The sequence below is a fragment of the Amblyraja radiata genome, unplaced genomic scaffold, assembly GCF_010909765.2.
Source record: "Amblyraja radiata isolate CabotCenter1 unplaced genomic scaffold, sAmbRad1.1.pri S88, whole genome shotgun sequence".
Taxonomy (NCBI): Eukaryota; Metazoa; Chordata; class Chondrichthyes; order Rajiformes; family Rajidae; genus Amblyraja; species Amblyraja radiata.
Window position 1 is genome coordinate 297,901 of NW_022630171.1, and position 14,981 is coordinate 312,881.

The window sequence follows — 14,981 nt, forward strand, 5'->3', positions numbered from 1 at the left end:
AACAGCGGAAATTGGAGGAACAGCACCTCATATTCCGTCTGGGGTCCTTGCGTCCTTATGGCATCAACATTGAATTCCCCCAATTTGGCTAGCCCTTGCTGTCTCCTCCCCTTCCTTCACCCTCTAGCTGTCTCCTCCCACCCTCCCATCCGCCCGCCCTCGGGCTCCTCCTCCTCCTCCCTTTTTCCTTCTTTCTTTCCCCACCCCCCATCAGTCTGAAGAAGGGTTTCGGCCCAAAACGTCGCCTATTTCCTTCGCTCCATAGATGCTGCTGCACCCGCTGAGTTTCCCCAGCAATTTTGTGTGACTTCAGTTTTTAGATTAGCCTGATTGAAATCTCCAGCCACGATGAAAATCCCATCAGGATGCGCAGTCTGTAATTTGTTGATTGATGTTAGCAGGGTGTTCAGTGCTAGCTTGATGTTGGCACTTGGTGGAATATAAACAGCCAGAATAACAACAGCTGTAAACTCCCGCGGCAGGTAGAAGGGTCGACATTTCAGTGTAATAAACTCCATGTCTGGTGAACAATGTCTCTCGACAACGTTTACATTCGCACACCACTTGTCATAGGAGTAAATACATAGCCCCCTCTGCTCTTACCAGTCAGTGCCTTGATCAAAGATGGCCGCTCCACCCCCTCATAGACTTCAATGGAAGATGTGCCAGTAGCAAAGATGGCCGCCGCCTCTCTGTGCATCACCATCCCCTCTCAATGACTTCAATGGGTAAGTGCCTTTAACAAAGATGGCCGCCGCCGCCCTGGGCTTCATCTCCCATTGACTTCAATGAAGTGCCTTGATCAAAGATGGCCACCTCCCCCTGGGCTTCATTCCCATTGACTTCAATGGAGACCAAAGATTCAATTCAATTCAACTTCAGATTCAACTTTAATTGTCATTGTCAGTGTACGGTACAGAGACAACGAAATGCAGTTAGCAACGGAGAGACCTGTAGCGCCGGTGGCGGGGGGAGGGGAGGGGGAGGAGACAGAGAGAAGGGGGAGAGAGATAGTTTGAATTAGAAACATAGAAACATAGACAATAGGTGCAGGAGTAGAGGCCATTCGGCCCTTCGAGCCTGCACCATTCGCCATTCAATATGATCATGGCTGATCATCCAACTCAGTATCCTGTACCTGCCTTCTCTCCATACCCCCTGATCCCTTTAGCCACAAGGGCCACATCTAACTCCCTCTTAAATATAGCCAATGAACTGTGTGGCCTCAACTACCTTCTGTGGCAGAGAATTCCACAGATTCACCACTCTCTGTGTGGAAAAAAATGTTTTTCTCATCTCGGTCCTAAAAGATTTCCCCCTTATCCTTAAACTGTGACCCCTTGTCCTGGACTTCCCCAACATCGGGAACAATCTTCCTGCATCTAGCCTGTCCAACCCCTTAAGAATTTTGTAAGTTTCTATAAGATCCCCCCTCAATCTTCTAAATTCTAGCGAGTACAAGCCGAGTCTATCCAGTCTTTCTTCATATGAAAGTCCTGACATCCCAGGAATCAGTCTGGTGAACCTTCTCTGTACTCCCCCTACGGCAAGAATGTCTTTCCTCAGATTAGGAGACCAAAACTGTACGCAATACTCCAGGTGTGGTCTCACCAAGACCCTGTACAACTGCAGTAGAACCTCCCTGCTCCTAGACTCAAATCATAAGCTAATGGCATGTTGGCCTTCATAGAGAGAGGGATTGAGTTTAGGAGCAAGGTGGACCTACTGCAGTTGTACAGGGCCCTGGTGACACCACACCTGGAGTATTGTGTGCAGTTTTGGTCTCCAAATTTGAGGAAGGATATTCTTGCTATTGAGGGAGCCCAGCGTAGGTTCACCAGGTTAATTCCTGAGATGATGGCGGGACTGACATATGTTGAAAGAATGGGTCGACTGTGTTTCATTATGTTCTGTCTCTATCTGGACTATACATAATGGACAATTAAAGCAGTCTTGCTTACTTGAACTTTATTGTCTTTGTGCAGTCATCCTCCGAACTGGGCCGTGCCCCCGGTGTCACCTCTAAACCAGTCCCCCCCGTACAACAGTACTTAAATAAACAATCCTATTGTTACATCTTTCTTTTTCTTCTTTCAAGTTAGTCTCTTTCCCTTAGGTATTATGTGCAACACTTGTACCATATGCTCTGCTCATTTACAACAGATTTAACAACATAAGCAATAATAAATCAACGGTTCAAAACATCCGTTTTCCAACAAGTGCATAAACAACACATTTTCATTTATTTTTCTTTCCATAGTCCATACTCTAATCACTGAGTATAGTCTAAGGTACACAAAATTGCTGGAGGAACTCAGCGGGTGCAGCAGCATCTATGGAGCGAAGGAAATAGGCGACGTTTCGGGCCGAAACCCTTCTTCAGACTGATGGGGGGTGGGGAAAGAAAGAAGGAAAAAGGGAGGAGGAGGAGCCCGAGGGCGGGCGGATGGGAGGGTGGGAGGAGACAGCTAGAGGGTGAAGGAAGGGGAGGGGACAGCACAGGCTAGCCAAATTGGGGGAATTCAATGTTGATGCCATAAGGGCGCAAGGACCCCAGACGGAGTATGAGGTGCTGTTCCTCCAATTTCCGCTGTTGCTCACTCTGGCAATGGAGGAGACCCAGGACAGAGAGGTCGGATTGGGAATGGGAGGGGGAGTTGAAGTGCTGAGCCACCGGGAGGTCATGTAGGTTAAGGCGGACTGAGCGGAGGTGTTCGGCGAAACGGTCACCCAACCTACGCTTGGTCTCACCGATGTAAATTAGCTGACATCTAGTGCAGCGGATGCAGTAGATGAGGTTGGAGGAGATACAGGTGAACCTTTGTCGCACCTGGAACGACTGCTTGGGACCTTGAATGGAGTCGAGGGGGGAGGTGAAGGGACAGGTGTTGCATTTCTTGCGGTTGCAACGGAAAGTGCCCGGGGAGGGGGTGGTGCGGGAGGGAAGGGAAGAATTGACGAGGGAGTTGCGGAGGGAGCGGTCTTTGCGGAAGGCAGACATGGGGGGAGATGGGAAGATGTGGCGAGTGGTGGGGTCACGTTGGAGGTGGCGGAAATGGCAGAGGATTATGTGTTGTATTTGTCGGCTGGTGGGGTGAAAGGTGAGGACCAGAGGGACTCTGCCCTTGTTGCGAGTGCGGGGATGGGGAGAGAGAGCAGTGTTACGGGGTATGGATGAGACCCTGGTGTGAGCCTCATCTATGGTGGCGGAGGGGAATCCCCGTTCCCTGAAGAACGAGGACATTTCCGATGCCCTAGTATGAAATGTCTCATCCTGAGTCTGTCAGGTAGCGGGGTCTGACAACTTGTCGACCTGACCTGGTGACCGTGTGTTGGTTCTCTGCTGGGCCATCTGGCGGTATGGCCGCCTCAGTCACTGTAACTTGTCGACCTGACCTGGTGACCATGTCTTGGTTCTCTGCTGGGCCATCTGGCGGTATGGCCGCCTCAGTCACTGTTGGTGTGTGTGTGTTTTGTGTTGGTGTGAGCGTGGTGAGATTGTGTCTGAGGTGGCGACGATTTCGTCTCAGCACACCTCCTGACTCTAACTCCACCTCATACGATCTATGGCTCACCTGTTGGACCACTCTCGCTGGTCTCCAGCCCTTGTGTGTGTCACAGGGCTGTACTCTCACACTGTCCTCTCTTTTCAGAGTGCCCATGTCTTTTGCTGTGCGGTTGTAGTACTTTTCCTGTCTCTGTCTGTTGTATTTCAGTCCCTGTTTGTCGTGTGTCACCTCTGGCTTCAGCAGAGTGTCCTTTGTGGGAAGCAGGGTCCTGGTCCTCCTGCTTAGGAGTCTCTGTGCCGGGCTTGTGTTGAGGCCCTGGCTCGGTGTGTTGCGATGATCCAGCATTGCCAAGTACGGATCCTGTCTCGCTGCTGCAGCCTTCAGCATCAGGCGCTTGGCTGTCTTTACCGCTGACTCCGCCTTCCCATTACTCCGCGGGTATCCCGGCGACGATGTCCTGTGTTCAAAGCCCCACTTCTGGCTGAAGTGCTGAAACTCTTGTGATGCATACTGGGGTCCGTTATCCGAGATAACAATGTCAGGAATCCCCTGTCGGGCAAAGTGGGCCTTGAGTTTTTTGATCACTGTGTTGCTCTTAGTGTCAGGTAGATAATCGACCTCCCAAAAGTTTGAATAATAATCTACTGTTATCAGATAGTCTTTATTGTGAAAGGAGAAAAGGTCCGTTCCTACCTTGGCCCAGGGTCTGCTGGCCATGTCATGTGGATGTAGTGTCTCTCTTTGTTGCTTTGGGTCCACTGACCTACATATGTCACATTTGGCGATGAAGGTCTTGATCTCCTCGTTCATTCCAAGCCAGTATACACACTCCCTCGCTCGCCTCAGACATCCTTCTACTCCCAGGTGAGAGGAGTGGATCCTGTGAGTGATGTCCACCCTGAGTGCGTCAGGTATCACGGCTCTGTCTCCTCGGAACACTATGCCGTCCTGGAAACTCAGTTCATCTTGGAAAGTGTGGTAGTGCCTGATGTCACTTGGTAAGTCCTTTTTTCTCTTGGGCCACCCTGCCAGTATTCTGTTTGCAACACTCTGTAACTTTGTGTCATCTTGTGTTGCAGCCCTGATGGCACTCAGCCTCTCTGCTGAAATGGGTAGGTAGCTGACCATGTTCACAGTCTCTATATCTGTCTCACTCTCTCCCTTAGTGCTCTCTGGTAAGTATGCTCTACTCAGCGTGTCTGCAAGTAGCATGTCCCTGCCTGGAACATAGGTCACACTGATATCATACTGCTGCAGCCTGAGTAGCATTCTCTGCAGTCTCTTAGGTGCACTAAGTAATGGCTTTCTGTGTATATTTTCTAGAGGCTTGTGGTCGCTTTGTACTGTGACCTCTCTACCATAAGTATACTGATGGAACTTTTCCATCCCAAACACTATAGCTAAGCATTCTTTCTCTATTTGGGCATAGCCCCTTTCAGTTAGTGTGAGTGCCCTACTACCAAATGCTACCGGTTTACCTTTCTGTGTCAGGGCGGCCCCCAGTCCCGTGTCAGATGCATCACACTGAAGTGTCAACTCCTTTTCTTTGTTGTAGTACTGTAGAACTGGTGCTTTAGCGATTTTGTCTTTCAGTCTTTGAAACGCCCCTTCTTGGATGTCCGTCCATTCCCACATGTTCTCCTTGCGCGTGAGTTGTCTCAGAATCTCAGAGTCATCTGAAAGGTGGTCATAGAACTTAGACAGATAGTTGACCATCCCAACTAATCTCTGTACCCCTTTCACGTCCGTTGGCCTTGGCATCTCTCTGATTGCCCGTACTATCTCCGGGTCAACCCTCAGTCCCTCGGCAGTGAGCAGATGTCCTATGTAGGGTACCTCTTTTTGTCTGAGCTTGAATTTGTCCGCGTTCAGCTTGATGTTGCGCTCTCTGCACCTGGTTAGAAAGCGTCTGACTTTCTCGTCGTGGTCCTTTCCTGCCTCCTCTTGTGTTGCTCCTTCACCCGTGATTAACACATCATCTGCTATGACGCAGACTCCTGGGAGGCCCTCCAGGGCCTGCATGAGCTTTCTTTGGAACACTTCAGGTGCTGGGCTTATTCCCATCGGCATCCTTAGCCAACGGAAGCGGCCAAATGGGGTGGCGAATGTGGTAAGGAAGCTCGACTCTTCCTCTAGTTTGACGTGCCAGAAGCCTTGCTTCACGTCGCAGACTGTGAATACTTTTGCCTTTGACATCTCCGGCAGGATGTCATCTATAGTTGGGAGTGGATAGTGACTTCTTTTTAGTGCCCGATTCAGAGGTTTTGGGTCTATACAGATCCTCAGCTTCCCATTAGGTTTTCTCACTGCGACCATGCTACTGATCCAGTCAGTGCTGCGTTCCACTGGTGTGATTATCCCTCTTCTCTCTAGATCTTTGAGTTCCTCTTGTAGAGGTGTCATCATAGCTACAGGCACTCTGCGCTTTGGCAGTTTCACTGGCGGTACTCTGTCATCTATCTCTATTCTATATTCACCCTCCATGCAGCCATCTCCGGTGAACACATCCTCAAACTCTCATTTATTTTGTCCATGGTCACGTGTTTGCCACTTTCTCCCTTTGTCACTGGGCTCGGCTCTTTCTTCACTATGCTGTCTATAGCCAGAATATTCTCGTACTGTACTTTGATCAACTTCATTGCCTCGCTGGCTTTTCTGCCCAGTACAGGGATTCTGCTACTCTGGTCAACCACTTGAAACTCTAGTCGGTACAGCTTGTTGTTTCTGGGGTTTCTGACCTTAACCTTACATGTACCCAGAGGAGTCAACTTGGTCTTGTTATACATCACTAGCACCTTCTCAGTGTGCTCTAACTGTGTGTCTGGGTTTAGTAGATCGATGGGGATGATATTACAGGTGGCCCCACAGTCTATCTGGAAGTCAACTAACTTTTCCCCTATCTTCATTCCTGCAAAGAGCTGCTGGCCCTGACTGTGGCTGTTTTTAACCTGGTTTACAGTTTCATCCTCTCTATTTGCTTCAGTTATACAGTTGACATCCTCATAAGAGTCACTGTCACTAGTCTGCTCTGTAACTGCATGCACTTTCTTAGTTTTCCTACTGCTCTCTTGTCTCGATCTGCACTGAGCTGCAAAATGATTTTCCTTTCCACACTTCTTACACTTTTTCCCAAAAGCTGGGCATTTTTTCTTATTCCTCTCGTGTGTTCTACCACAAAACTTGCACAGTATCTCATTGTCTTTTTGTCTCTCTTCTGCCTGTTTCAGTGCATGTACCTCCTCCACTGTCTGTCCTTGCAGTGTTCTGCTATTCTCCCTTGACAGCTCTGTAGCTCTACAAATGTGCAGGCATGTCTCCAGAGTCAGCTTCTCTTCCCTGAGTAATCTCTCCCTCAGTGCTGAGCTATTTGTACCACACACAAGTCGACCTCTAATCAATGAATCTCTAATGTCCCCAAAATTGCAACTACTAGCAAGTATTTTCAAGTCTGTTATATAGCTGTCCACGTTTTCATCCAATCCTTGGTTCCTCATGAAGAATCGGTACATTTCCACAGTCTCGTTTACCTTTGGGTTGCAGTACTCGTCAAACTGTATGATCATTGAACTCACTGTGGTCCTCGCTGAAGGGCTAACACTCGACAAAGTTGCCCAAAGTTCTCTGCCTTTTTCTCCGATGAGATAGTTGAATAGCTTGACTTTTGTGGTCTCTTCGGCGTCTGGCATGGTAAGGTCTATGTACAGTGTGAACTCCTCCTTCCAACTTTTCCAATACTTCGCCAAGTTGTTGGAGTCCAAAACCAAAGTTCCAGGGGGTTTTAGCCCTCCCATCGCTGTCAGCTAGCTGTTGTTTTTTCTTTGCCGATGCTGAAGGCTAACTGCTTATCTTTTGTGCTTTGTTGTGTCTTTGGTGTGCTGTTGGCTACGGGCCCACTGAATACAAGCTACTGGCTTCAATTGTTCAACTGCATTTTTTCTTCTTTGCCGGCTTCTGTAAGGCTAACGTTAGCCTGCTGCTAGCTAGCTAAACTTTCACTTTTCTAGTTAATTCTGACAATTTTCGACGTCCATCCCACCGCTGCCACCATGTTTCATTATGTTCTGTCTCTATCTGGACTATACATAATGGACGATTAAAGCAGTCTTGCTTACTTGAACTTTATTGTCTTTGTGCAGTCATCATCCAAACTGGGCCGCGCCCCCGGTGTCACCTCTAAACCAGTCCCCCGTACAACAGTACTTAAATAAACAATCCTATTGTTACAGACTGGGTTTGTATTCACTGGAATTCAGAAGGATGAGCGGGTATCTTATAGAATCGTATACAATTAGTGAGGGATTGGACAGGGTAGATGCAGGAAACATGTTCCCCATGTTGGGGGAGTCCAGAACTGTTAAGGTACATTTCTTAAAACAGACAACTCACAATAAGTTAGATCAACCAACACAAGCTTTACTGATTATTTAGCCGGCGAGAGTGGCAGGGGATACAAATTCAAGTATGCAACACACACTTAACCCTCCTGGGCCATCACTCTAATGAACAAAGGCCCACAGCATCTTTTGTTACTATTTTGGAAACGTGAAGTAAGTGACAGAGGCGAGGGAAAATAAGGAGATAAAAGGATGTGAGATAAGGAGAGAGGAATGTATATGTGTAGCTTTAAGGGACATTGTTCAGGTAGCATTTGGAGTATTGCATAGTTAACCAGAATGGTTATAAAAACGAGGAACTGCAGATGCTGGTTTACAAAAATGGACACAAAACGCTGGAGTAACTCAGCGGGACAGGCAGCATCTCTGGACAGAAGGACTGAGTGACATTTCGGGTCGAGACTGAGGAGGGTCTCGACCAGAAATGTTACCCATTCCTTCCAGTATTTTGTGTTTACCTAAACAGCGCCTATCTATCCACGTGGCGGTGTGCCAGCAGGCTGGAGGAGCGGGCAAAGGCCTTGCCACAGAGCGGGCAGGTGAAGGGGCGCTGGCCGGTGTGGATTCGCCGGTGCTCCAGCAGGTGGTCAAGGCGGGTGTAGCCCTTACCACAGGACAGGCCGGGGAAGGGACGCTCACCGCTGTGGGTACGATATTGCTGCCACAGGCTGGACATGCGAGTGAAACCCTTGCCACACTCAGCGCACACTAAGGGTCTCTCTCCGGTGTGTATCCGCTGGTGCTCCCGCAGCCCCCGTGCTCTCTTGTCACAGTGGGAGCAGCTGCTCGCCGACGTGGGCCCGCCGGTGATGCCGCAACCCCCGCGAGCTGTCAAACGACTCACCACAGTACGGGCAGTCGTAGGGCTGGCCACTGGTGTGCACGTGCTGGTGAGACAGGGCGTGGGAGTCCATGGCAGAGCGCTCTCCACACACTGGGCTGGGGACGGGACTGTCACCGGTGTGAACGCGCTGGTGGGACAGCAGCCTGGTGGAGCAGATGAAGCCCTTGCCGCACTAGGCACAGGTGTAGGGGCGCTCGCCGGTGTGGGTGCGTTGGTGCTTCTGCAGGCTGCTGGAGCGGGTGAAGCCCTTGCCGCACTGGGCGCAGGTGTAGGGGCGCTCACCGGTGTGGGTGCGCTGGTGCATCAGCAGGTTGGAGGACTGGGTGAAGCCCTTGCCGCACTGGGCGCAGGTGTAGGGGCGCTCGCCGGTGTGGGTGCGCTGGTGCTTCATGCAGGCGTGCGTGGAGCGGGTGAAGCCCTTGCCGCACTGGGCGCAGGTGTAGGGGCGCTCGCCGGTGTGGGTGAGCTGGTGCTTCTGCAGGTGGCCGGAGTTGGTGAAGCCCTTGCCGCACTGGGCACAGGTGAAGGGGCGCTCGCCGGTGTGGGTGCTGCGCTGGTGATCCAGCAGGCTGTTCGACTGGGTGAAGCCCTTGCCGCACTGGGCGCAGGTGTATGGGCGCTCACCGGTGTGGGAGCGCTGGTGTATCAGCAGCCTGGTAGAGGTGGTGAAGCCCTTGCCGCACTGGGCGCAGGTGTAGGGGCGCTCACCGGTGTGGGTGCGCTGGTGCTTCTGCAGGTTGGAGGAGCAGATGAAGCCCTTGCCGCACTGGGCACAGGTGTAAGGGTGCTCGCCGGTGTGGGTGCTCTGGTGATTCTGCAGGATGGAGGACTGGGTGAAGCCCATGCCGCACTGGGCGCAGGTGTAGGGGCGCTCGCCGGTGTGGATGCGCTGGTGTATCAGCAGCCTGGTAGAGGTGGTGAAGCCCTTGCCGCAATGAGCGCAGGAGTAGGGGCGCTCACCGGTGTGGGTGCGCTGGTGCTTCTGCAGGTTGGAGGAGCAGATGAAGCCCTTGCCGCACTGGGCACAGGTGTAAGGGTGCTCGCCAGTGTGGGTGCTCTGGTGATTCTGCAGGATGGAGGACTGGGTGAAGCCCTTGCCGCACTGGGCGCAGGTGTAGGGGCGCTCGCCGGTGTGGATGCGCTGGTGTATCAGCAGCGTGGTGGAGTTGGTGAAGCCCTTGCCGCACTGGGCGCAGGTGTAGGGGCGCTCGCCGGTGTGGGTGCTGCGCTGGTGAACCAGCAGGCTGCTGGAGTTGGTGAAGCCCTTGCCGCACTGGGCACAGGTGAAGGGGCGCTCGCCGGTGTGGGTGCTGCGCTGGTGAACCAGCAGGCTGTTGGACTGGGTGAAGCCCTTGCCGCACTGGGCGCAGGTGTATGGGCGTTCACCGGTGTGAATGCGCTGGTGTATCAGCAGCCTGGTGGAGTTGGTGAAGCCCTTGCCGCACTGGGCGCAGGTGTAGGGGCGCTCGCCGGTGTGGGTGCTGCGCTGGTGAACCAGCAGGCTGCTGGACTGGGTGAAGCCCTTGCCGCACTGGGCGCAGGTGTAGGGGCGCTCGCCGTTGTGGGTGCACTGGTGATTCTGCAGGCCGCTGTACCGGGTGAAGCCCTTGCCGCAGTAGCTACAGGTGTAGGGGCGCTCGCCGGTGTGCACGCGCCTGTGCACCTTCACGTCCGCTGGCAACTTGAAGCTTTTGCCGCAGTCGGGGCAGGTGAAGGGCCGCTCACTGCTGTGCACCCGCCGGTGATTCCACAGCCCCGACAAGAAGGCAAAGCTCTTGCCGCAGGTGGAGCAGACATGGGGCTTCTTGCCCGTGTGCACCCGCCGGTGGGTCTCCAGGTCACTCGCCGTCTTGAAACTCTTGCTGCAGTCCGAGCAGTCGAAGGGGCGTTCTCCCGTGTGCACCCGCCGGTGGGCCTCCAGCTCGCTCGGGCTCCGGCAGGCCTTGCCACACACGTCGCACTCATAACGCTTCTCCTTGTTGTGCCCCGTCATCTGGTCCTCCATCGAAGCTCAGACCCTCGAAGCTCAGCCCGCACACCGAGCAGATGGGGGGCTCGCCGGCACCCTGGCCAACCTCAATGGCCGCTCACGTCCCCGTCTCTCCGTCCACAGCAACGGCTCCTAAACCCTGCAGGAGGGGAACACAGAGGGTCAACATGCTGGCAAACAGGACATTACTAGCACATATTGAGTGTGTTTATGGCGGAGGAAACCGTTATATAATTCTGCGCGGCACAATGGAGCAGCGGTACAGTTGCTGCCTCACCGCCAGAGACCCGGGCTCGATCCTGACTACGGGTGCTGTCTGTGTGGAGTTTGTACGTTCTCCCTTTGACCTGCGTGGGTTTTCACTCCGGGTGCTCCTGTTTCCTCCAAAGACGTTCAGGGTTGTAGATGAATCGGCCTCCACAAAATTGCTGAATTGTCCCTAATGTGCGTGGGATAGTGCTAGTGTACGGGGTGATCGCTGGTCGGCACGGACTCCGTGGGCCGAAAGGCCTGTTGTTTCCGCGCTGCATCTCTAAACTAAACTAAACCAAAGAAGGGTGTCGACCCAAAACGCCACCCATTCCTACTCTCCACAGATGCTGCCTGACCCGCTGAGTTACTCCAGCACTTTGTGTCTATCTTCTCCACAGATGCTGCCTGACCCGCTGAGTTACTCCAGCACTTTGTCATAAAGTGATACAGCATTGGAAAGAGGCCCTTCGGCCCAATTCGTACCCGAATGGCCTCTACTCCTGCACCTATTGTCTATGTTTCTATTAAAGCCACATTTGCAGATTCTACCTCCAGAACGGCCCAAAATCGCTGATAAACAGCCACTGACAGCCAGCACATCCAGTGAGCGCTAACCAGTTGCTAACTAGCGGTTAACCCGCCCTAACTAGCGATAAATCCCATTTGTGTGAGTTTTCACCATTTTAGCACCAAACCGGCCCCAAATCGCTGCTAAACGGGTCAGCGACGGCCAACACGTCTAGTGAGCGGTAACCAGCCGCTAACCAGCGGTTAACCAGCCCTAACTAGCGATATTAGGCGATAAAAGCCACATTTGACCACATTGGGAGATTCAACCCCAGAACTGCCCCAAATCGCTGCTAAACTGGTCAGCGGCGGCCAACACATGTGGTGAGCGTTAACCAGCCGTTAACCAACTACTAACCAGTGGTTAACCCGCCCTAACTAGCGATAAAAGTCACATTTGACCACATTGGGAGATTAAACCCTAGAACGGCCCCAAATCGCCGCTAAACGGGCCAGGGAGGGTTAACACGTTTAGTGATCGTTAACCAGTTGCTAACCAGCGGTTAACCAGCCCTAACTAGCGATATTAGGCGATAAAAGCCACATTTGGCTGCATTTTCCACTTTTGGAGATTCAACCCCCAGAACGGCCCCAAATCGCGGCTAAACTGGTCAGCGACGGCCAACACGTGTGGTCAGCGCTAACCAGCCGCTAACTAGCGGTTAACCCGCCTTAAATAGCGTAAATCCGCCGAAAAAGGAGAAGAAAAGGTGAGACTCAACTCCAGCAGAGAAGCGACAAGATGGCGGCGGCGGGAGGAGGAGGGTCGGGGCCACGTCGCTGCGTCAGCGCGTCCCTGCACACAACGTCACCGCGTATGGGGCCCGACGTCATCGCGCGGAGGGGTAGAACGTCACCGGGCCCGGCCCTCTCATTGCCTTCAATGGAAGAAGTGCCCTGATCAAGATGGCCGCCGCCTCTCCCTGAGCTTCAATGGAGATGACTGCCAGTATCAAAGACGGCCGACACACACTGGGATTCATTCCCATTGACTCCAAGAGACACTGCCAGTAGCAAAAATGGCCGCCGCCCCAGGGCCTCAATCCCCCCCTCGTTGACTTCAATGGGGGAGTGCCCTTGATCTAATCTAATCTAATTCATTCAGACTTCAATGGAGAAGACTGCCTTGATCAAAGATGGCCGCTGCACTCCCTCATAGACTTCGATGACAGACGTGCCTTTACCAAAGATGGCCGCCCCCCCCGGATTCATTCCCATTGACTTCAATGGAGACAACTGCCAGTAGCAAAAATGGCCGCCACTCCCGGGGCCTCAATCCCCTCATTGACTTCAATGGGTGAAGTGCCTTGATCAAAGATGGCCACCTCCCCCTGGGCTTCACTCCCATTGACTTCAATGGAGACCAAAGATTCAATTCAATTCAACTTCAGATTCAACTTTAATTGTCATTGTCAGCGTACGGTACAGAGACAACGAAATGCAGTTAGCAACGGAGAGACCTGTAGCGCCGGTGGCGGGGGGAGGGGAGGGGGGGGGGAGGAGACAGAGAGAAGGGGGAGAGATAGTTTGGATTAGAAACATAGAAACATAGACAATAGGTGCAGGAGTAGAGGCCATTCGGCCCTTCGAGCCTGCACCATTCGCCATTCAATATGATCATGGCTGATCATCCAACTCAGTATCCTGTACCTGCCTTCTCTCCATACCCCCTGATCCCTTTAGCCACAAGGGCCACATCTAACTCCCTCTTAAATATAGCCAATGAACTGTGTGGCCTCAACTACCTTCTGTGGCAGAGAATTCCACAGATTCACCACTCTCTGTGTGGGAAAAAATGTTTTCCTCATCTCGGTCCTAAAAGATTTCCCCCTTATCCTTAAACTGTGACCCCTTGTTCCGGACTTCCCCAACATCGGGAACAATCTTCCTGCATCTAGCCTGTCCAACCCCTTAAGAATTTTGTAAGTTTCTATAAGATCCCCCCTCAATCTTCTAAATTCTAGCGAGTACAAGCCGAGTCTATCCAGTCTTTCTTCATATGAAAGTCCTGACATCCCAGGAATCAGTCTGGTGAACCTTCTCTGTACTCCCTCTATGGCAAGAATGTCTTTCCTCAGATTAGGAGACCAAAACTGTACGCAATACTCCAGGTGTGGTCTCACCAAGACCCTGTACAACTGCAGTAGAACCTCCCTGCTCCTATACTCAAATCATAAGCTAATGGCATGTTGGCCTTCATAGAGAGAGGGATTGAGTTTAGGAGCAAGGTGGACCTACTGCAGTTGTACAGGGCCCTGGTGACACCACACCTGGAGTATTGTGTGCAGTTTTGGTCTCCAAATTTGAGGAAGGATATTCTTGCTATTGAGGGAGCCCAGCGTAGGTTCACCAGGTTAATTCCTGAGATGATGGCAGGGACTGACATATGTTGAAAGAATGGGACGACTGGGTTTGTATTCACTGGAATTCAGAAGGATGAGCGGGTATCTTATAGAATCGTATACAATTAGTGAGGGATTGGACAGGGCAGATGCAGGAAACATGTTCCCCATGTTGGGGGAGTCCAGAACTGTTAAGGTACATTTCTTAAAACAGACAACTCACAATAAGTTAGTTCAACCAACACAAGCTTTACTGATTATTTAGCCGGCGAGAGTGGCAGGGGATACAAATTCAAGTATGCAACACACACTTAACCCTCCTGGGCCATCACTCTAATGAACAAAGGCACACAGCATCTTTTGTTACTATTTTGGAAACGTGAAGTAAGTGACAGAGGCGAGGGAAAATAAGGAGATAAAAGGATGTGAGATAAGGAGAGAGGAATGTATATGTGTAGCTTTAAGGGACATTGTTCAGGTAGCATTTGGAGTATTGCACAGTTAACCAGAATGGTATAAAAACGAGGAACTGCAGATGCTGGTTTACAAAAATGGACACAAAACGCTGGAGTAACTCAGCGGGACAGGCAGCATCTCTGGACAGAAGGACTGAGTGACATTTCGGGTCGAGACTGAGGAGGGTCTCGACCAGAAATGTTACCCATTCCTTCCAGTATTTTGTGTTTACCTAAACAGCGCCTATCTATCCACGTGGCGGTGTGCCAGCAGGCTGGAGGAGCGGGCAAAGGCCTTGCCACAGAGCGGGCAGGTGAAGGGGCGCTGGCCGGTGTGGATTCGCCGGTGCTCCAGCAGGTGGTCAAGGCGGGTGTAGCCCTTACCACAGGACAGGCCGGGGAAGGGACGCTCACCGCTGTGGGTACGATATTGCTGCCACAGGCTGGACATGCGAGTGAAACCCTTGCCACACTCAGCGCACACTAAGGGTCTCTCTCCGGTGTGTATCCGCTGGTGCTCCCGCAGCCCCCGTGCTCTCTTGTCACAGTGGGAGCAGCTGCTCGCCGACGTGGGCCCGCCGGTGCTGCCGTAACCCCCGCGAGCTGTCAAACGACTCACCGCAGTACG

The 14,981-nt window shown here is 52.1% G+C and overlaps 1 pseudogene; it reads right to left on the minus strand.

Annotated features, from left to right (window-relative positions):
* Positions 1-14,981, minus strand: part of LOC116969570 — a 56,195-nt pseudogene that overhangs the window by 15,065 nt on the left and 26,149 nt on the right.